General features: G+C 38.7%; 1 pseudogene; it reads right to left on the bottom strand.

Annotated features, from left to right (window-relative positions):
* Positions 1–9,955: 9,955 nt before the first annotated feature.
* Positions 9,956–11,341, bottom strand: LOC109695309 (interferon-induced protein with tetratricopeptide repeats 1B pseudogene; annotated as a pseudogene).
* Positions 11,342–21,870: the final 10,529 nt, after the last annotated feature.

Genomic DNA, 21,870 nt, shown 5'->3' with positions numbered 1-21,870 from the left:
GCCATTTTCTTTTCTTTGCTGAGATGGACTAGTAGTTGGCTTTGTTTGATTTTAACCACATTTTAAAGTCTGGTTTGTTTCGGTGTTGTTGTTATGGCAATTTTGTTTCTTTCCTCTCTCTGAGTAGTACTGGGGATTGAGCCCTCAAAAAACAACTCCAAGTTGTTTACATCCATTAAAATTACAATGTCACAACACAAGAAATATGAAAACTGAAGCAACACAACTCCTCCGAAAGTTCAAAACTTTTCAATAACTAAATTCAGAAGTCTTTCTTTTCAACTGACCAATATCTCGAATATGATTTAAATAAACAGAAGAATGAAGTAGTCAATTCAAGACCTACATGAGAAATCCAACTTAGATGAGATATGTAGCCAAGAGATAGAAATTCTGGAAAAAATGGATATCTTAGAGAAATGAAAAATTCAATACACAAAATTTTAAAAAGAACACACAATGGAATAGACCTATAACTGGCAATGAGACTGAAATAGTCACAAAGAGTCTCCCAACAACAAAATGCCCAGAACCACACATATTCACTCTTGAGTTATTCTAGACCTGCAAGGAAAAACTAACACTAATATTCCTCAATCTAGACCATAACATATTAAGTGGAGGAACGTTTTCAAAGTCATTATATAAATCTAACATTTTTCCCTGATAACGAAACTCAGTATGGATACAACAAAGAGAGAACCATATACCAATTTCCTTGATGACCAGGGATGCAAAAATTCTCAATAAAATCTTTATAAAATGAATTCAAAAACATATTTAAGATATCATGCAGCATGATCAAGTTGGTTTCTTTCCCAGGATGCAAAGATTAGTTCAACATATATGAATCAATTAACATAATACAACACATAAATACAATTAAGTGCAAAAAACTTACCTGATTTCAAATTAAACTACAGAGTCTAATATGATGAAGATCATTAAAGGATGTAAGGCAGAAGGCAAGAGGGAGCCAATGCTACAGGGTAGCCAGCTCAAAGCATCTAAGAACAGAAAGCATTAGTTTGGAGAATTGCAGTCAGACAGAATAGGAAATTAAAAATTTAGGATATAGTCCTAATTGTAGATAAATAAAATCTCAAGAATAATAAGTAGGCTAAAATATAATAACAAGTATACTATAGCTTCTTTTGAAACAAAATTTTTCTCTCACTTTTCCTCCTCTGTTTTTTTTTTCCATTTTTGTTAGAATATATTCATTGTGCATGGGGGATTCATTGTGACAATTCCAAATAGCCTTACATTGTACATTGGCTAAATGGCCCCAACCATCTCCACCTCCCAACACCCTCCTCCAATTTTTTAAAATCAAGAGTTACAGAGAGACTAATGTATTTGTACAAGTCTTAGGCTTGGCATTATATTTCCCTAAGTACACCAAGAATAAGGATTCATTATATAGGCTCTTTTAAGTTTGCCTAGGTAGAATTTTTAATAAGGAACCCCAAATTAGATAAAAGTCTCCAGAGGATAGGAGAACAAATCAAAGATTTATTAATTGGATTGGTCAGCTTTCTATTACTGCTCCTTTAGGCTTGTGGCAGCACAGTACAATATTATAGGAATGTACAGCAGAGGAAGCCAGTTTAGCTCAAGGTAGTGAGGAAGCAAAAAGAGAGAGACATCAAGGTGCCAGAGTCCCAATACTTCCTCCAACAGCATGACGCATGACCTAACATTGTTCTAATAAGCCCTACCTCATAAAGGTTCCCCCACCTCCTAATAGCACTACTGGCTGGCAACCAAGCCTTTAATGTGTGTCTTGGGAACACCCCAGGTCCAATCTATAGTACCATCTCACTTCCTTTCATAATGTCTATGTGAATTCCACTCTTCTTGAGATCCCCCAAATTTCCTGAGTTTCATGGGCCTATGAGAAGCTAGCATTCTTTGCTTATTACAAGGTTAGCCACTTTACAAAGGAACATGTGGATAAGGAACCAGGCCAGGTTTCCCCAGGAGAGTTTTATTGTTTTCTTCACATTAACCTCAGTTTCTTACAGCTATCTAGTCATATCTCAATATAGGACATTCCCATAAAGTCTTGGTAATATAGGCACTGTTTTCAATTGTGCCCTACTACAGAAGAACAGACTCTTTCTGAGCTTATGCAAATAATTGTTTTAATCAAGAAACAAGAATACCTGTTGACAGTTTTCAATTTGGGGATGATAAGTAGGGAGAAAAGTAAATGTTTTACTTTTCCTTACAAAAGTATATACTTTACCAAATTATGATAAGGTATAGAAAGCACAAAAGTAGTACAGATTTTTTAAACCTGAAAATAGAACAGAAGTGAGTCAGCCATGCTTTATTCAAGAGATTTCATAAAAATCATAATCCTTCATCAATTCAGTCTCCTGAAATCAATTTTTGTTCTGTTTGATGAAGCCATCATTTCTCTCCTGAGTCTAATTTTCCAGTAAGTTCTGAATATTTTTACCCAGTTTAGCAGTATGCTCTTGTGTTAATCAGCTTTCCATCACAATAATAAATATATGAGATAATCAAATTATGAAAAGAAAAGATTTGTCTCAAAATTTTGGAGGGTCAATCTATGATCTGCTGTACCCAATGCCTTATATCTATAGTAGGGATGTCAATTTCAGTGGTAGGGACATTTAGAAGGACAAGGCTGCTGACCCCATGGTTGTGAAGTGGAAGAGAAAGAGGAAGAAGGGACTGGGTTCCCACATTCCACTTCAAAGTCTTGCCCTCAATGATATGAAGATCTAGTTCTCACTGCTTAAAAGTTCTACTAACTCTGTCCGAATAGCACCAAGCCAGGGATCTACCCTATAATATATGGGCCTTTTGAGGATATTCCAGATCCATACTACAGCAGATCTTAAAATTACCAGAAACCTGTGTTTAAGAGTACTTATGGGGATTTGGGAAGGAGGTGGACTAAGGATACAGTTGCTAGCATCTCCAGGACACAGAGCTGAGACAGCTGGAAGGCAGATATCCTTAATGGTAGGTGATAACAGAAGACACTGAAGTTTTAGCAGTGAACAGGCAGAACCTTACAAAAAAAATGGAGAATTTGGAGAGTGGCCCAGAAATAGAGAAAGACTGCTTCAGCATATGGAATAGGTAGAAGTGGTGCAGCAGAGGACGGGGGCTAAGGCAAAAGAATGAAAGGATGAGAGTCTCAGAAAACATGCACTGTTGTTTCAGATACAAACAGACAGAGTATTATTTAAAAAAAAACAGAAAATGCAATTTAGATAGTGAAACAGAGGGAGAGAAAGAGACCTCCAACATGTGGAACTCACAGAAGTAGTATGGCGGAGGGCTGGGTCTGAAGTAAAAGAAAGAATGAATGAAAGACTTTAAAAACACAATTAATGCTGGTTTCTGCACTAAACACAACTGCATTCTAACCAGTCCTGGCACTGGTATTCTGCATAGCACTGGGAAAGTTCTCTCCCCTTCCTAGCATTTGGGGCATTTGGTGATGGCTCAGTGGCAGGACGTAATTTTGAATGGTTCCTATCTGCTTCAAAGTTTCCTGCATTATTCCATCTCCTGTAACTCCCAGCAAGAGTCAAGTGCTGATCCAGGGACTGCTGACACTGACAGCCAGAATATAAGATTTCAAATATTCTCTCAGGATCTTCCAGATTTCAGTAGTATGTGTTGTAATATCCAAAGGATCAATGAAACAAAGAATTGATTCTTTGAAAGGATAAACAAGATTGACACTGAGCCAAACTAAAGAAAAACAGAAAGAAGTCTAAAATTAATAAAATTAGAGAGAAAGTCTACAGGGGAGAGACAGAGTCACAGAGGCTGAGGGCTCCATGTGGTGAGAATCTGGTCAGAGATACAGGGGGAAGTGGAAGTCACTTTTCTTTTGGGGCCTGTAACTAGGGAAACTATCTGAAAGGGCTCTGGGAAGGTGTGGGGAATAAGCACTTGGTTACAAGTGATTACAGGCAGGTGCTAAATTGCTGATAATGCTAAGACCCAGAGGGGGGCAACTGGTGAGCATTCCACCACACTGCAGATTACAACTATTCCCATTAGTGTTTCTCCCATTCAAGGACCAGGCATTTGAGGGATCAGAGGCATGGTCTAGCCAATAGAATGTGGTCTGCCCCACTGGGTCCTGAGGCATAGGGCAGTTGAGAATACCTACAGCTGGCTCTGCCCACAAACCACCCTCTGGCTTCAAGGTAACCATGACAAAGGGAAAAAAGAGGAAGCCAAATAGCACACCATCTCTTTTCTCACTAGGTAATGCATAGCCAGTGACCAAAGGAAGAAAAGCTAGTCAGTTTCATATGGAGGTTAAGCAACAAACTTTTGAATGATCAATGGGTCATCAAAGAAATCAGGGAATGGAAATTTCAAAATGCCAAGAATCAAAGAAAAATGAAAACACAACATTCCAAAATGTGTGGGATAAAGTGAAAACACTTCTAAGAGGGAGGTTTATAGCTACAAATGCCTACATTAAAATCAGAGAGATCTCAAATAACCTAGTGATACACCTTAAATTCTTTCAAAAAGACAAGTTAATCCCAGAATTAGTAGAAAGAAAGAAAGAAAGAATATAAATCAGAGCTTAAATTAATGAAATATAAACTAAAGGAATATTACAAAGGATCAATGAAACAGAGTTGATTCTTTGAAAAGATAAACAAGATTGACAAACACTGAGCTAAACTAACCAAAAGAAAGGCAGAAGATACAAGTTAATAAAATTAAGGTCAATAAAGGGATATTACTACAGATATTACTGAAAGCTGGAGGATCATGAGGGAATATTTGAGAACTTATATTCCAATAAATTGGAAAATTTAGAACAAATGGATAAATTTTTTAGCACATATGATCTACTAAAATTGAATCAGGAAGATATAAACAACCAAAACAGATCAATACCAAGCAATGAGATTGATACAGGAATAAAATATCTCCCAATAAAGAAAAACATTAGATGCATTCACTGATGAAAACTACCAGACCCTTAAAGAATTAACACTAGTGCTCCTCAAACTATCCTACAAAATAAAAAAAGAAACACTTCCAAGCTCATTCTATGAGCCAGTATTAGCTTGGTATCAAAACTAGATAACCACACAACAAAAAAGAACACAATAGGCCAATTTTCTTGATGAATATGGATGCAAAAATCCTTGAAAATTCAATAACACATTAAAAGATTATATACCATAACCAAGTTGGTTTCATTCTAGGTATGCAAGGACAATTCAACATAGACAAATTGATAAACATAATTCAGTACATAGATCAAGAGCAAAAAGCACACAAATACCTGAATAGATGCAGAGAAAGCATTTAACAAAGTTCAACAGCCCTTTGTGAAGAATGTCTTTAAAAAAAATGGGAATAGAGGGATAGATCACAATTCAATAAACCTATATACAATAGACCCATATCCAACATTATACTGAATGGGGAAATCAAAAAAGCATTTCCTTTAAAAATGAAACATGAGCTCATCACCACCCTTATTCAATATAGTGCCTGAATATTTAACCAGAGCAATAAGGCAAGAAAAAGAAATAAAAGGGATACAAATAGGAAAGGGAGAAGGCAAATTATACCTATTTGCAAATGATATGATTCTATACTAAAAAAAGGTCCAAAAGGCTCCATTAGAAGCCTCTTAGATCTGATAAAGCAAAGTAGTGGGATAAAAAATCAACATATAAAATAGTTTTTCTATATACCAACAAATTTGTTGAGAAAGGGACAGAAAAGTAATCCCATTTACAATAACCTCAAAAAATAGAATAAAACACCTAGGAATAAACCTAATCAAAGATGTGAACAAGCTCTATAAAGAACATTATAAAACACTGAGGAAAGAAATTGAAGAAGACACTAGAAGGTGGAAAGGTTTTCCATTCTACGGATTCAAGGATCAGTAGAATTAATATTGTATAAGTGGCTGTATTGCTGAAAGCCATCTACAGATTCAATGCAATCCCCATCAACATTCTGCTAGAGAATAGGAAGATAAATATGATCAAAATCCCTATATACACCTGTAAAAATGTCATAATGATGCCCACTGTTTTATACAATTAGTATATATTAATAAAAATGAACACTGCAGACATTTATGCAGAAAAACAATAGCACTTGCCAGAGTCTTTTCAGAATTTCTCAGAAGGAGAAATAATTTTGGACTGTAGCTTATTGAGAATGTGTTTAAAGAAGATCCAAAGCAATGTAATAATTGCCTGTGGATGACAAAAACTTAAAAATGTCTATATTTAAAGATCTGATGAAAGTTTGTAATTAGAATTGGCAAGGAAATTTGGTTATTTCTGTGGTATAACAATATTACATCAGAGAATCAGATGTAACAATATATCAATATGTATCAGAGTTTTAGGAATCATACAGTTTTGCAATATATAATAACACATGAATATAAATATAACTGAAAGAAGGAGAGACATCATTTTATTTGGCATTGCCTCCCACATAATTTTATCTTCTTAGAATTCCAGGGGTCCTGTGAAATGCCCAAAGTTAGTTTGAGGTCAAAATATACCAACCATCTCAGATTAACACAATCAGCAAAATATCTCTAGAATGATTGTTGAATGGAGTTAAGAATTTTTCCCCTGGTCTTTTTGTTTATGAGATACATCCTATTAAAGGTGTAGAGTGAAATTTCAGTGTATTGAGGAAAACACCTTGGAATCTTTTCTCTCTGTGTGTTTTAATTATTCTTCCCACATATAATTTGGCTCATTTGTCTTGCTTTGCTTTACTTTTTGGATATTAGTATTTTCCCTTCTTATTCAATCAATTTGTTAAGTAAATTGTCAAGCAGAGAGAGAAGCTGACAGAATTTTACAATAAAAATTAATCTAACTAGATTTTATATTTTACATTTTATTATACTTACTTTATTACCTATCTATTCAGCCATTCATTTCTCTGCCCATTCATCAATTTTTCATATTCTTTGTTTTTGTATAAAAAGGCAATCAGTAGAAATAACAAACATTTCAGCATGCACATGTGGATGGCTTTTTAAAATATGAATTTGGCAAAATATACATGGGTTTCAAAAACAGATGCAGAGAAGCCTAGCATTTATTGTTATCCTTCTTTCATTTACTCTCTCTATATAAGAATAAAACTTTTCGTTTATTTTTCCGTGATTTTCTTTTTAGTATAATGAGAGAGTTACACATTCTTTTATAGCCTTCAGTTTCCCTCTGTACTTCCCTGGTTCATAACATGTACAAGAGCTACTGATAAGTGCAGCACTTACAATCTTCAGCCAACCAGCCCATTATGCCATAATGAGACCTTTCATCTAGACACAAGCTAATGTTGTTTAAAGTAGCCTGTTTAGGACTTGCTTTATGTTCCCCTACACACAAACACCCTCATGTGTGCCTATACAAATAAACACACAAACACACACACACACTCACACAAACTCACAAACTCTATTAATCAGACTCAGTTTCTAGGGGAAACAATCTTGCTTCCAGTACCAGGAATGGTGGGAATGCTTCAATATTATTAGTAAGTGAGATTCCTACAATGAAACCTAATTTCCTCACCAGTTTCCAAGTAGCTGAGTAGCTTTACTATATTTGTGATAAATTCAACAAAGAGGGTTATAAATTCCCCCCATTCTTTTTGCCAAGACCAGACAGTGGCTAAGGAAGAATAGCTCTCAGCTTAGGAATACCTTTAGAATTGTGCCAAACTGAAAACTGTCTAGTGTGACAATTCCAAGCACATTGTGTGTGTTTTCCACAGAGGAGAAGTGGGTCCTCAGATTTCTTAACATTCCTACTCTAGTAAGTTTCCTCTGCTTGGATTTAATAAATCTGTCTGCTTTAGCATCAACAAGGTTGAAAAGGGTGTCACTTGTGTGTCCCCAAGTATCATGTGAATGACTCAGCCAAGCTCATTCCAATCCCCAGTCCCCATCATTGGCTAATCCTAGCTCTCAGGGCCAAGATAGCCTTCTAATTCTGCATCCATTGGAAGTAATAACCTCCCTGTACTTTTTTAAAAGACTTGGTAGTGTTTGTATTTGCAGGGCTTCCTTTGACTCAGGTCTCCTAGTGCTGCCCAAGTTGTTTCTTCAATTTTCTGTTTCCACAGAAACATAGACTATTCATCTTTGTAATGACACCAAAAGCACTGAAAGTTTTGTGCTTTTACCAAGTTTTACTGAATATTATCGGATCAGAAACAAAAGGAGATTATATCCCATACCTCACAATAAGCACCTAAACATTACATGAAGTTATTTATGTCATTTTCAGCATGCACACCCTAACAGGTTGTTACTTTATTTTGACTTTACTGAATATGTGGAAACTCTCCTCAGCTGTAAATAAATGTCCAGCAGTGTGTTTGGATCCCGTAGATCCTTTTGCTTGCCAGTAGCCAGGCAAATATAGAGAAAAAACAGACTTGATTATAATAGAGCAGTCTGACCAGCGGGTTTGGCTACAGTAGGGTCAGATGTGCTAGGGAACTCCTGAACTCCTCATCCAACTTTGTTTAAAGAAAAAAAATCTCTGGATTAATGAATAATACTTAGGAGTTATTCAGCAAGGCAAACAGCTTTACTTCTGCAGAAGGGTGTGCAGCTGACAATGGCCTGGTAAGAAAGCACAGCGAGTGGAAGTCCACTCAGGTTTTTATCCCTGATGCAACATTATTCCTTTCTATTGACAGGAGTCAGGGTTCACAGTCTTTCTCAATTAACTTATATAGATGAGGTAAAGGGCAATGTTAACATCTAACTTTCTGGAAATAATGGGATGCTGCTTTAAATGCATTTGCTTGAGTTACTATTTCTTTGACAAAAAAGACAAGTTATCCCCGACAACTTGTGCAATCTCATCTTTGCTCATTTGTTTTGCTCATAGCTCTTGTTGCAGGTCAGCGCCCCTGACCACAAGAGCAACAAACATTTCCCTGTTGAAGTCTTCTTTAGGACACCATCTAGCCTGGGGATGGAAGCTGTTCATTCCAAGGCACAATCATGAAAATGGTTCTTGTTAGTTCAGCTGTTTCTAGAACTGGGTTCTTGGGTCCAGAAACTTTAGAAATGAGCCTGGAGCCAGAGTAATGAAAGAAAAGCTTTATATATAGGACATCTGCTTGAATTAGATGGGAGCTAGAACTTTGACCAGGAGCAAGTCAGGCTGGCAGCTTTCTCAGAACACAGGAAAAGGGGTAGCTGATACAGGAAGAGTTTCCACCAAAAGCTTCCATCCAGGTCCTTCATGCAAATAAAGAATTCAAAACTGCGATATCCAGGCCTGATTGGCAGTATCAGGTCCTCTATGTAAAAAAATGGGTTAAAAATTGCAGTGTCTGATCCTGATTCAATGTCTGAGCTCATTTGCAGGCAGCTAATTTGTCAGCTTTAACTACTAGAGAAAGGCAAGTTTTCAGGAGGCTGAACTTTCTTTACATCTGTGTGAGTATGATATGTCTACAGCAGTTGTATTTTTAACTCTGAAGTTATGTTTGAGCCCTGGTCCCTATTTTTTGTCCTTCTTTGGCTTTCTTGTGAAAGCAAAAAAATAGATATGATCCCTGAAGGGCCCTATTCCAGCATCTAATCATCCTAACCCTCTTTTGGGTGGTTACCATCCATCTCAAAGCAGCTGCTATGTACCAAGAATAGCATGAATCACCTGTAGTCAATGAGCGCAGGGATGTGGGGAAGAAAATTGTATACTCCTGTCGTAGGCCCATGATTGAAGGGGAAAGAAAATGTGAGGCACGGCTGACAGGAAGCAGATAATGTGTTGTATTCAACTATTTTGTGTCATCGAGTTATATTTTGAAGGAGGCCATGAGGAAAGATCAGTCATATATTTTGTTATGAGTGCAATAAATTGGCAATGGTGATTTAAGCTTCAAAGCATGGGGTTTGGCTCACCAGTAAGCCTTAGAGCTTCTCATAGCACAGTAGGGCCTCATTCACTTCCCTTTTCAATGTGTGAATGAGCCCAAGGAGGCTGAGGCTCTCCACAACATACACATTCCCGTGAAGACATCTTTTAGCCAGTTTCTCAAAAGCCTTCAGAAGTTTTTCCTCAGCATAGGACATTTCCATGATTTTTAGACCTTTTAAATAATGAGTGATTGCTTTCTCTTCAGATTTCTGGTGATATTGTATCTCTTGCATATTGCAAATGTATCTCTTGCTGTTTGTGGTCATCAGGATTGTTCATGTAAAACGCTTTCTGAAAATTGTCCTCTGCCTTTCCAAATTGGCCTATTTCTGCACACGTTTCAGCCAGATTAACACAAGCCATCTCATACGTGGGTTTTAGTTGTATAGTCTTTTGAAACTCACATACAGCCAGTTAAAACAATTTGTCCACATTTTTTTTTATCCTTTCCTGTAGGGTTCATGTTTGCAGCTTCCTTTATTTGGATCATTTGTGCCTTGTAGCAGAGCCCCACCTGGTAATGCAGTAGGCAGAGGAGGGTGTTGTCTTCAAAGCCCTTTCAAGGAGCTCAAGAGCTTTATCCACGCAGCCTTTCTTTTGGTAAGATTTGCCTGCATATTGAAAGATGTAGGTCTACAAGTTTGTGCCCGCAGAGCTTCTTCAATGCACGTTTCTCTTTCTGCTTCTTGTCCTACATCCTGAAGCTTCAAGGCAAGAAGGACCTTAATATATGCATCTCCTGACAGCCTGACAGGCTGCTTTAGGGCGTTTAGAGAAATAACATTCCTGCAGTTGTGATCTAGGCAAAAGGTGGCAATGGCAAACTCAGTGCTGAACTCAGGGTTTTCAGGCTGTGCTTGCAGAGCTTTTCAAAGCAGGCCTTGGCTCGTTCCTGATTCTGTCCTCCACACTTGAGCAAGGCCCAGCCTTCCTCACAGTCCATCTCAGGACACTCCACCCTATAGCGGAAGGAACTTGCAAACTTCTGGCAAGTGTTCTCCACCTTGTCCAAGTAAGTCTGGACTTTTTCCAACTTGCCCATGTGGAAATACAGCCAGGCATAGTTGCTCCAGGTCACCAGGCTTCTCATGTCTGACTTGTCTGCATGCTGTCTCTGGGTCAAGTCGTCAGCATCTCTCAAGCTCTGCAGGGCTTCCTCATCCTGGCCTTGCAGGTTTCACATAGGCCAGAAGGTTGTGGATTCCCACATTGAACTGGGTGTCTAGGAACTCAATCTGCTCCAACACTCTCCTGCCTAAATAAGGTACTTCAGTATCTTCAATTTGAAGCTTCCATGTAAAGTGACATCTCGGCTGAACAAGGTTGTCTTTTATCAGGTTTCCATGAGGTTTCTCACTATAAAAATTGACCTGAGTCATTGCTACTTTTCATACATTTGTGTCCTGGAAATAAATCTAGCACTTTAAATCACCAAATACTGTTTCTCCTAGTATCCCAGTCTCCAGTGTTCTACTTTTTTTTTGGTGGTGATACTGGGGCTTGAACTCAGGGCCGCATGCTTGGTAGGCTTTGCTAGGCAGGTGCTTTACCAGTTGAGCCATTCCACCAGCCCACTATTTTTTTTTATCTTATAAAAGAAAATATATTGTCAGAAAAACTTTGAGGAAATGCTACCCTTTTAGTGGTGCCAGCACTTGGTTACATGAATTCTATAAATTAACACAAAATAATCTGTTAACGTCATTATAATTTCAGCACCACCCTCAACACTAGAAAACCCTCTCCACTTCTGCTTCTTCCCAACACTGGTATACCACTAATTCCCCCAGAAGAAATATAGAGGGAAGGTTCACCAAAAGGTGGGTTCCTTACTCATCTTTTCCATTTTCCCAACACATAAGCATGTTTTTGTTTCCCTCCCCCCAGGTACGGTTTTGAGTTAACTGTGAGTGCCAGAAATGGTTTCAAATCATTAGTTTCCTGAATGCTTCAGCTGCATTGAAGAATGTGGTAGGGTACTCTGTCTCCTATGCCTGCATGATCTTACTCAGTCAGTACCAGAGAGGTTGAGCAACAGTAGAACCATAGTGGCAGACCTACCACATAGGGTTAGAAGGAGAGGGATGAGTAAATATGGCATGAGGTAACATGTGAGTCCCATTTTCCTAATTACTTGACCCTGAGGTCAGGTAACTCTTTGGCCTATGGGAGGCTAGGCATTCACAATCTAAATCATTGCAGTAATTATTTCTTACTACCTATGGTGAAGAGATTTTAATAAGGGGACAGTACGGCCAGACATTTTCTTTCCAACATTTCTCCTTCCTAGGAAGAGGAGATTAAGTCCTTTTCTTTCTATAAGAATATGGGAGAAGAAAAAGAAATTTGTCTCTATTTTCTGAGACAGTAATACTCACATTCTATGTAAGTATTTTGTCACATTCTACTTGACATTTTTTTTCTACCTATTAGGCCTAAGAAAAGATCCAAGAATGGAACCTCACAAAATTTTCTTTAACCCTGTGTATGGCAATGTATAGCAAATAAATAATTTTTATATAAATCCTACCCTCTGATTCACCATATATAACCATTTTTTAATCCCAAATAAGACTTAGACTATGTAGCATTTCCCTATGAAATTAAAAGAGAGAATTCACAAAATGATTACTAACACTATTCAGGTGGGCAGTGGGTGCTCAGGCTAACAACTACCTCTGTGAGCAAGCTAGCAGCTCACATTACCTCTCATGTTCCTCAAAGTCTCCACCTAAGAAGTTCTTCATAGTCTTGTTTATTTACTTAGTGATTTGGGGGTTTGAACTCAGAGCCTCATGCTTGAAAGACAGGTGCTTTTACTCTTAAGCCACATCCCCAGTCCTTTTGTGCTTTAGTTATTTTTTAGGAAAAGGTCTTAAATATTACCCGATGAAATTTGAAGTGTGTGTGTGTGTGTGTGTGTGTGTGTGTGTTTGCAAGCATGTTTGCTGGGATAAGGGAGTGAGACTCTAAGTGAGTAGAATATTCACAGATGTTCATTGAAAAGAGTCACTACCCCCGAAGGAGATGGCATAAGGAAGAGCTTTTGGCCCAAATGCTCCACTTCTTCTTATTGTAGTCCATGGTATGATAAAGACAGAGATGGCAAAGGGAAGATCACCTACATAGACAGCCATTGTTTTAGAGCTGCTAGAATATTTGGGGGCAAACCCTTACAAGCTTTCTAAATATGTACCCCAATCTCAGACACTTTAGCTTCTGGCCCAACAGCACATTTGTGAGAAGTGGAAAGAGACTCGTTTTTTAAATGATAGAAGTTGAATGTGTACCAGATATTCACCCTCACAAGACTGTAGGTCTTTAAGAGCACAACCTGAACAACCTTAGAAAGATGCTCAGCCTACTGGCTAGAAGAGAATTATTGCTCTATCTTATAGATGGTTGTTTGTGGATATGTGAACATTTACCCTCCTCTTGGCTCGGGTCTTGGGAAGACTGAGGGGTAGAATGTCAGCATAGAGGGGTCCACACTCCCTAAAATAGGAATAATGAAGATCACAAGTTTACCTGTTAGCATGTTGTTAGTAGTAAGCATATTATTATAAATTATGTTTGTGTGATGACCTAATCTCTCTACACAGGTGGCAGGTGGGGAATTGCCACAAGTCAGGTATTTCCCCAGATCCTTTCCCTTCAGCAATTTTGATAATTGAGTATGCATGAAATTTGGAGCTTACGCTACCTCTCTGTCCCTGCATCACAGGGACAAGGAATATTTTGATGTGGGCTTTAGTAGTTTGGGATAGGCCACAGCTCATTTAGGCTGGCTCAGGTCAGGGGTTCTAGAAACATAAGCACAGGACATTATGAGACCTCTTGGATATCCACCAAGGCTGGGTGGAGAGGGACAGCTTCCTTCCTATTAGCTCCATAGATATTGACACAGATGACATCATTTTGACCCAAAGCCCATTGTAGTAGTAAGAGAGGATATTCTTGTGATGAATTCCTTTGCAATTCCTCACTTGCAATTTCTTCTCAAGGTATATATAGACACTTGCTGGATAAAGTATCCTTGTGGAGGAACCCCTTTTACTGTTAGCTCTTCCTCTCTCACTGAGTACAATATCAGTAGCAAGCCAGAATGCTTGTGAACAAAAATATTTTCTGCAGTTTACCAGTTGTAACCAAACCAAGAAAAGAAGGAATATATATTTTCTGGAACAAGAATATGATTCTAATTGTCTAACATCTAGTATTTTTTTTTCAAATGTTAGCTTGCACCATGCTCTCCCCCTCCCCAGAGTTTCTGACTCTGGGTTAGGTCCTGGGAATTTTATTACAATTAAGTTCCCAGGTGATGCAGATGTTACTTATCAGACCATTGCATTTGGTGAACAACCAATTTCATAGTATTCATAATTTCATAATTTCACATAATCACAAAACTTTAATTTGGTATTAATAAGAAGAAAAAATTGTCATCTTTGAAAATAGCTTCTTCCCACCTGGATTTAACCAAATTATCAAATAAAATATTGCTTCCTTTCCCTTACCACCTGGAAGTCCAAGAGAATCCAAATGCTGTTGTCCTGACCTATCTACATTGCCTATCTCCTTTCTAGGCTCAGGCCTGTTCCCTGGTGAACAGTCTGTAGGTGTCCCCTGGGAAACTGTAACTGCAGTAGAAAGAGTTACCTGAATTTTACCCTCTTTGGAATGAAGAAGACTTTCTCATTTGTTACCTTGAAAGCAGTGCTGCTCTTGTTAAGCAAGCCATGCTTACTAAGCAAGCTCTGTAATAGGGCAATCAAGAAACTTGCCTCTGTGCATGTGTTCTCATCCTGCCCCTCTGGACCCACTTTCCTCCATTCTTCGTCATGCCCTGGGGGTGAAGAAGCTGACTCCGTGGACTTCTTCAACTGGATCTATGTTTTGTTTTTAACTTTTGTTTGGATTAGGCCACTGGAAGGCACCAATCAGAAACTGAATGCAGGAGAAGGTGAAGGCCATGGTATTCATTCCTAAGCTCCATGGTGCTGGGCTTTGGATGGTGTTTGAGTTTTTGACAAAAGGCCTCTTTAGGTGTAGTGATTGCTTCCTCTTTGTAGGCCTTAGGCTTGTCATGTTGTTAGCACCCCACTTCTCTATCCAGTACCATCCCTTTATTGATTCCCTTGAACTCTGTCCACATCATATTAAACAGCCTCCTTATTAAGTCTTTCTCTGTCACCAGGTTGAGGGTGTCTATCAGCATCAGAACTTTGAGTAAGGCAGCTACCTTAGGAAGAGGACTGCCTGGGAACTGTTGCTGTCACATATACCCAGCTAGGCTGTTCCAGGGACATCTGCAGTGGATCCTCCTTAAATCAGGATCAGAGGTTTTTCCATAAAGGAATGCTACAGAGATCCACTATCAATTTGTGGCAGAATGAAGCTGCAGATGTTTAGATCTTCAGTGAGGCTATTGCATCTGTGTTTGAGATATTTGTCTGTAAGAAAAGTCCCATGTTGTGATAAAAGTGAGAGCACACAGGGGAGGGGTGAGGATAGGTAAGACATCTAAAAAATTAGCTAGCATTTGTTGCCCTTAATGCAGAGAAACTAAAGCAGATACCTTAAAAGCAACTGAGGCCAATAGGTAAAGGGGACCAGGAACTAGAGAAAAGGTTAGATCAAAAAGAATTAACCTAGAAGGTAACACACACGCACAGGAAATTAATGTGAGTTGACTCCCTGTATGGCTATCCTTATCCCAACCAGCAAAAACTCTTGTTCCTTCCTATTATTGCTTATACTCTCTCTACAACAAAATTAGAAATAAGGGCAAAATAGTTTCTGCTGCGTATTGAGGGGGTAGGGGGGAGAGGGAGGGGGCGGAGTGGGTGGTAAGGGAGGGGGTGGGGGCAGGGGGAAGAAATGACTCAAGCCTTGTATGCACATATGAATAAAAAAAAAAGTCCCATGTTGTTTACATCCTCTAGCAGAATTTGTATTATTGCCCACTTAGACTATAGCCAAGACCTTTTCTTTGACTGGTCAGTAGAAGAACGTGCACATGGTCAGAAAATGTGATGGGGTCACTGGGGACTACAATGCTCATGAATGTGGATGTCAACATCTAAATCTAAGCCCACAAGATTCTTCTAGTTATTATCATGTTTCTTCTGTTTCTATTTTTTTCTTTGATCATTTGTTACAAAAACAACCACCAGAGAGTCCATTCAACAATATTTACATGTTTAATAAAAATTTTCTATGAGATTAAAGGAAATTTGAGAAGCTGCTCCTATGAAATCTTGTGAAGTGTAACTAAGTCATTTATAAGTTTCTCTATCTCAGTTATGCAGGAGGTCGTGCACTAAAATAAAATAAAAGGGAAAAAAACTGACAGTGGTTTTGTTTGAGCATTTCAAAACAGGGATGTTAACTTCCTTATAGTTTGACATAATTGCCAAGCAAAACTCTAGCCTGGATGTGCTGTTTCTTCATTGTCCTGGACCATTTAAGGTTCTCTTGCAGTAAGGTTTAGTCATGAGCCTGAGTTTTGTCTAAGACAATGGACAAATATTATAATCTCATTTCCAGGCTCCACACACAACTTGCTATATGTTCTTTCCTCTTTTCTGGGAACACTAGGAAGTAACAAAATAAAACTGGTGGAGTCAAAGATGAAAGGAGTGTTAGTCCCTGAATCATGGATAGCCATCTACCAATCTGGAACTGGGGTCCAAATTTCTGTATTATTGCCAAAGTCATAGTTCAGGATATCTCTAACACCTGGACAGCTTGCATTGCCATAACTAACAGAGATAAATTAGGAAAAATTAAAATTGTATGTACTTGCCCAAATCTCATGTATCATGATCTGTTCAAATTCAGACTATTCACTTTTGAGCTTGATAGTACTGTAATTGTCTACTTGTAAAGAGAGAGAATTGCTAAGACAATAACAGCAAAAAGCTTGTCAGAAATGTTTGAGGATTTTTAGGGGTATGGGGTTTAAACACAAGGCCTCATGCTTGCAAGTCAGGTGCTCTACCGCTTGAGTCACTCCATCAGCTCCAGAAATATTTTTAATGAGATTTGGTCCCTATGTTCTAGTACTGTTATGCTCATGTACTTTAGATATTAGATATTTCTTTTATTGCTCTAGTGTTCTTTCTGACGGTGGTAAATTGTCCAATCTGTCTTGGAACTCTGGCTTGTCTCATTTCACTGTAATAGGTGGTAGAAGATAGAGGAATTATCCCAGCTAGAGCTGAGCATCTTTATTGTCAATCCTTTCCCCCAACGGCCACCAGAAATACATGTGTAAGGTGCACATGGTGGTTCACTCCTGTAATCCTAGTTATTCAGGGGGCAGAGATCAGGAGGGTCATTTTGAGGCCAGCCTGGGCAAAAAGTTTACAAGACCCCACCTCAAGGAAAGAAGGAAAGAAAGAAGGAAGGAAGGAAGGAAAAGAAAGAAAGGAAAGAAAGAAAGAAAGAAAGAAGGAAGGAAGGAAAAGAAAGAAAGAAGAAAGAAAGGAAGGAAGGAAGAAAGGAAGAAAGAAAAAGAAAAGAAGGAAAGAGACAAATACATGAAACACAACTGTGGTTCAGCAAGTTGTTTGTATTATTCATTCACAAAGGGCGGGGGGATGTGAGGTGTCTCCACAAGAGAATTTATTGGATTTGAGCTTGTGTTATGGATTATAGAGAGGTTTCAAGGAAGCAGGACTTTGCTTGAGATTGAATGCTGTTAGGAAGGAGGAATGATTCTAGGATTAGAATCTTAAATCATACAGAGAAGAGAAGAGAAGAGAGAAGATTAGACCAAGGCTAAAAGGTGTAATTTGAAAAGAAGCACCACCATTCATGTTAGCTGGGTTAGGGAGTTGGTTATTTTTGGACCCAGTTAGACAATATTCCTATTTTGGTCTATGCTCAGACATGATTACAAAGTAGCCTTGTATTTTGTCTTGATCCATGATGGTCACAGGTGGTCTTGTCTGGTGCTGATGTTATATGAAATCCAGGGCAGCTCTTCTTGTTAGAGAACGTCCGTGTTCCTGTTCCAGCAGACAGAGGATCATTTCTAAGTCCAAAAATGAATACACACAAGAAGGTTAAATAGGAAAGGCACATCAAAGAAGATTTCATGCATGTTTCAGTTTGAACTTGTAGATCTTATGGGAAAAAAGAATGAAAAGGGGTATACTATAAAATTTCTGAAAATTAAAAACCTCTTTCCAAGTCTCACTCAAAGGAAGATGTAGGCAACTTGAGAGAGATCACATCTGCCTGTTACGAGACAAGTTCCCAAAAGGATGTGCTAGTACTCCAACATTTCATATGTCCAGAATATTATGTAGATCCCTGAGTTCTTCTCAAATCCACCAAATCTCAAGATAACCTAATAATAATTCCAGCCCTACTTCCTATGTATACTCTAATTATAGAAGTAGGTAACAAAATTCTGCAATCATCATGAAAGCATGGATGTAACAGGTGGACCTACCCAGGGGAACAAAGGAAAGGGAGTGAATGATCCAGGCATGCATACTGTGGAAGCCTGTTTGCTTCAAGGGAAGAGCGACTACTAGACAAACATTGCTTCATCTGGGAAAGAACAAACTTGGACTATTGGAAAGAACCCCCTAGACCTTCCAGGTGACAGAACCATCTGCTGGCAGGGAGTTCCTCACAGACATATGCCATCTAACTTCTTTTAGAGCTGTGTGCTCTGAGTACAAGATACTAAAGCCCCCTCACAGAGCAAACTTTATTCTATACATGAGGCCAGTGGAATACCTTTCCCTGAGGTTCCTTTCCCTCTACCATAGCTTGGGCATAATGACAAATGTCTTCACTTGCCTTTATGCATACAGATGACCTGCCTGGTATTGATGGCTACCTGGAGTTACTCTGCCTGGGTCCTTACTGGACTTTGCTATTTATTGAATATCATGGACTGTTTGGAATGGAATACCATATGGAAAGCATGTCCCCTTTAACAGCATTCAGTAATTGTGAGTGCTTCTTTCACCATGTAGGTATTGGGGGGGTGGAGAGATTGGTAAGGGGAAGTCCCTCCATCTGCACAGTCCATGTCAACCATTTCCTAGAGCCCTTCCTTATGGCAATTTTCCCAGTGCGCACTGAGCGAGGTGCCTCATGTCATGTTTCTGTGCAGCTACCTTGATATGGATGTTCTGTTGTAAGCTTTGGGCCAAGGCAATGTGGATATTCCCACTGTTAGGCACAGATCAAGGAGGCCGGTGCACACCCAAGCACAGAGCCTGGTAATGGCTCTTCAGCAGCTGGTATTCAAGCCCTTCGTAATAGGGACAGAGCTGGGTAGGGGAAGAACAGGTTTTGGAAGGGGGCCATTTTCTCTCAACTTTCATCCTCTGCTTCTGTATCAGACAGGAGGTTTCCAACAGGCCAATTGAGCTTTTAGGTACAAATATTTTCTGCAGGGCATTAGCCTTAAGCCAACTTTGAAAGGAAGGGATGGAAGCAAAGGCATATACTGAAATGCAGCAGTATGACTTTGGAATTTTGTGCATAAAATTTTTGCTTAATAACAGTGTCAGGGAAGCAGTGGCAGTCCTGGTTCTGTGACACTCTGGCTGAGCTGATTAGGATTCAGTTTATCTTATCCAGTGTGTCCTTGCTATAAACAGACCCATGAACCACAGAGGACACAGCAACATTAAGGAAATGGTGTATAACTCTCTGTGTGTGTGTGTGTGTGTGCATGCTTTCAAGTAGGAAAGAAAAATGGAAAGTAGAGAGGGAAACTCATTTTTTAAAAAGAATTACATAATATATTTAAAAGCTTTTATTATCACATTATTATATGGGAGTACATTGTGACATTTATAAAAGTTACCATAATATATCATAGTTGAATTTATCCCCTCCATCATTCTCCTTTATCCCCTCTCACCCTATTCCTGCAATAAACAGTTTCAACAGGTCTCATTTTTCCATTTTCATGCATAAGTACATAATATTTCCACTACATTCACCCTCCTACACCATTTCCTTATATTTTTCTACCTCCCACTGGTACCAAGCCCCAGACAGGACCTGTTTTTCCCTCCGGTTCTGTTTCTGAAAAAAAAAAAAAAAGGCATTTTTGGTTGATTAAGATACCTATACAGGAAGTCTCATTGTGACATTTCCAAGTGTATGTATATTACAACCCAAATTGGTTCACCCTTCTGTTTACCTCCTTTCTACCTTTGTCCACTTCTTATGGTGATTTCAACAGGTTTAAAAATTCTACATTCATTCTTGTGTAGACAGTATATCAACCATATTCACCTTATTAACTTTTTAAAAAATTTTTATTGTTTTATTATTCATATGTGCATACAATGCTTGGGTCTTTTCTACCCCCTGCCCCCACACCCTCCCTTACCACCCACTCCGCCCCTTCCTTCTTCCCCCCACCCCCTCGATACCCAGCAGAAACTATTTTGCCCTTATCTCTAATTTTGTTGAAGAGAGAGTATAAGCAATAATAGGAAAGAACAAGGGTTTTTGCTAGTTGAGATAAGGATAGCTGTACAGGGAGTTGACTCACATTAATTTCCTGTGCATGTGTGTTACCTTCTAAGTTAATTCTTTTTGATCTAACCTTTTCTCTAGATCCTGGTTCCCTTCTCCTATTGGCCTCAGTTGCTTTTAAGGTATCTGCTTTAGTTTCTCTGAGTTGAGGGCAACAAATTCTAACTAATTTTTTAGGTGTCTTACCTATCCTCATATCTCCCTTGTGTGCTCTCGCTTTTATCATGTGCTCAAAGTTCAATCCCCTTGTTGTGTTTGCCCTTGATCTAATGTCCACATATGAGGGAGAACATACAATTTTTGGTCTTTTGGGCCAGGCTAACCTCACTCAGAATGATGTTCTCCAATTCCATCCATTTACCAGTGAATGATAACATTTCATTCTTCTTCATGGCTGCATAAAATTCCATTGTGTATAGATACCACATTTTCTTGATCCATTCGTTAGTAGTGGGGCATCTTGGCTGTTTCCATAACTTGGCTATTGTGAATAGTGCTGCAATAAACATGGGTGTGCAGGTGCCTCTGGACTAACCTGTGTCACAGTCTTTTGGGTATGTCCCCAAGAGTGGTATTGCTGGAACAAATGTTTAGCTTTTTAAGTAGCCTCCATATTTTTTTCCAGAGTGGTTGTACTGGTTTACATTCCCACCAACAGTGTAAGAGGGTTCCTTTTTCCCCACATCCTTGCCAACACCTGTTGGTGGTGGTGTTGCTAATGATGGCTATTTTAACAGGGGTGAGGTGGAATCTTAGTGTGGTTTTAATTTGCATTTCCTTTATTGCTGGAGATGGTGAGCATTTTTTCATGTGTTTTTTTGGCCATTTGAATTTCTTCTTTTGAGAAAGTTCTGTTTAGTTCACTTGCCCATTTCTTTATTGGTTCATTAGTTTGGGGAGAATTTAGTTTTTTTAAGTTCCCTATATATTCTGGTTATCAGTCCTATGTCTGATGTGTAGCTGGCAAATGTTTTCTCCCACTCTGTGGGTGTTCTCTTCAGTTTAGAGACCATTTCTTTTGATGAGCAGAAGCTTTTTAGTTTTATGAAGTCCCATTTATCTATGCTATCTCTTAGTTGCTGTGTTGCTGAAGTTCCATTGAGAAAGTTCTTACCTATACCTATTAATTCCAGAGTATTTCTTACTCTTTTCTGTAGCAACTTTAGAGTTTGGGGTCTGATATTAAGATCCTTGATCCATTTTGAGTTAATATTGGTATAGGGTGATATACATGGATCTAGTTTCAGTTTTTTGCAGACTGCTAACCAGTTTTCCCAGCAGTTTTTGCTGAAGAGGCTGCTTTTTCTCCATTGTGTATTTTTAGCGTCTTTGTCAAAGACAAGTTGGTTATAGTTGTGTGGCTTCATATCTGGGTCCTCTGTTC

The sequence above is a fragment of the Castor canadensis genome, chromosome 7, assembly GCF_047511655.1.
Source record: "Castor canadensis chromosome 7, mCasCan1.hap1v2, whole genome shotgun sequence".
Taxonomy (NCBI): domain Eukaryota; kingdom Metazoa; phylum Chordata; class Mammalia; order Rodentia; family Castoridae; genus Castor; species Castor canadensis.
Note: the sequence above shows the minus strand (reverse complement) of the source record. Positions and strands in the feature narration are given on the sequence as shown.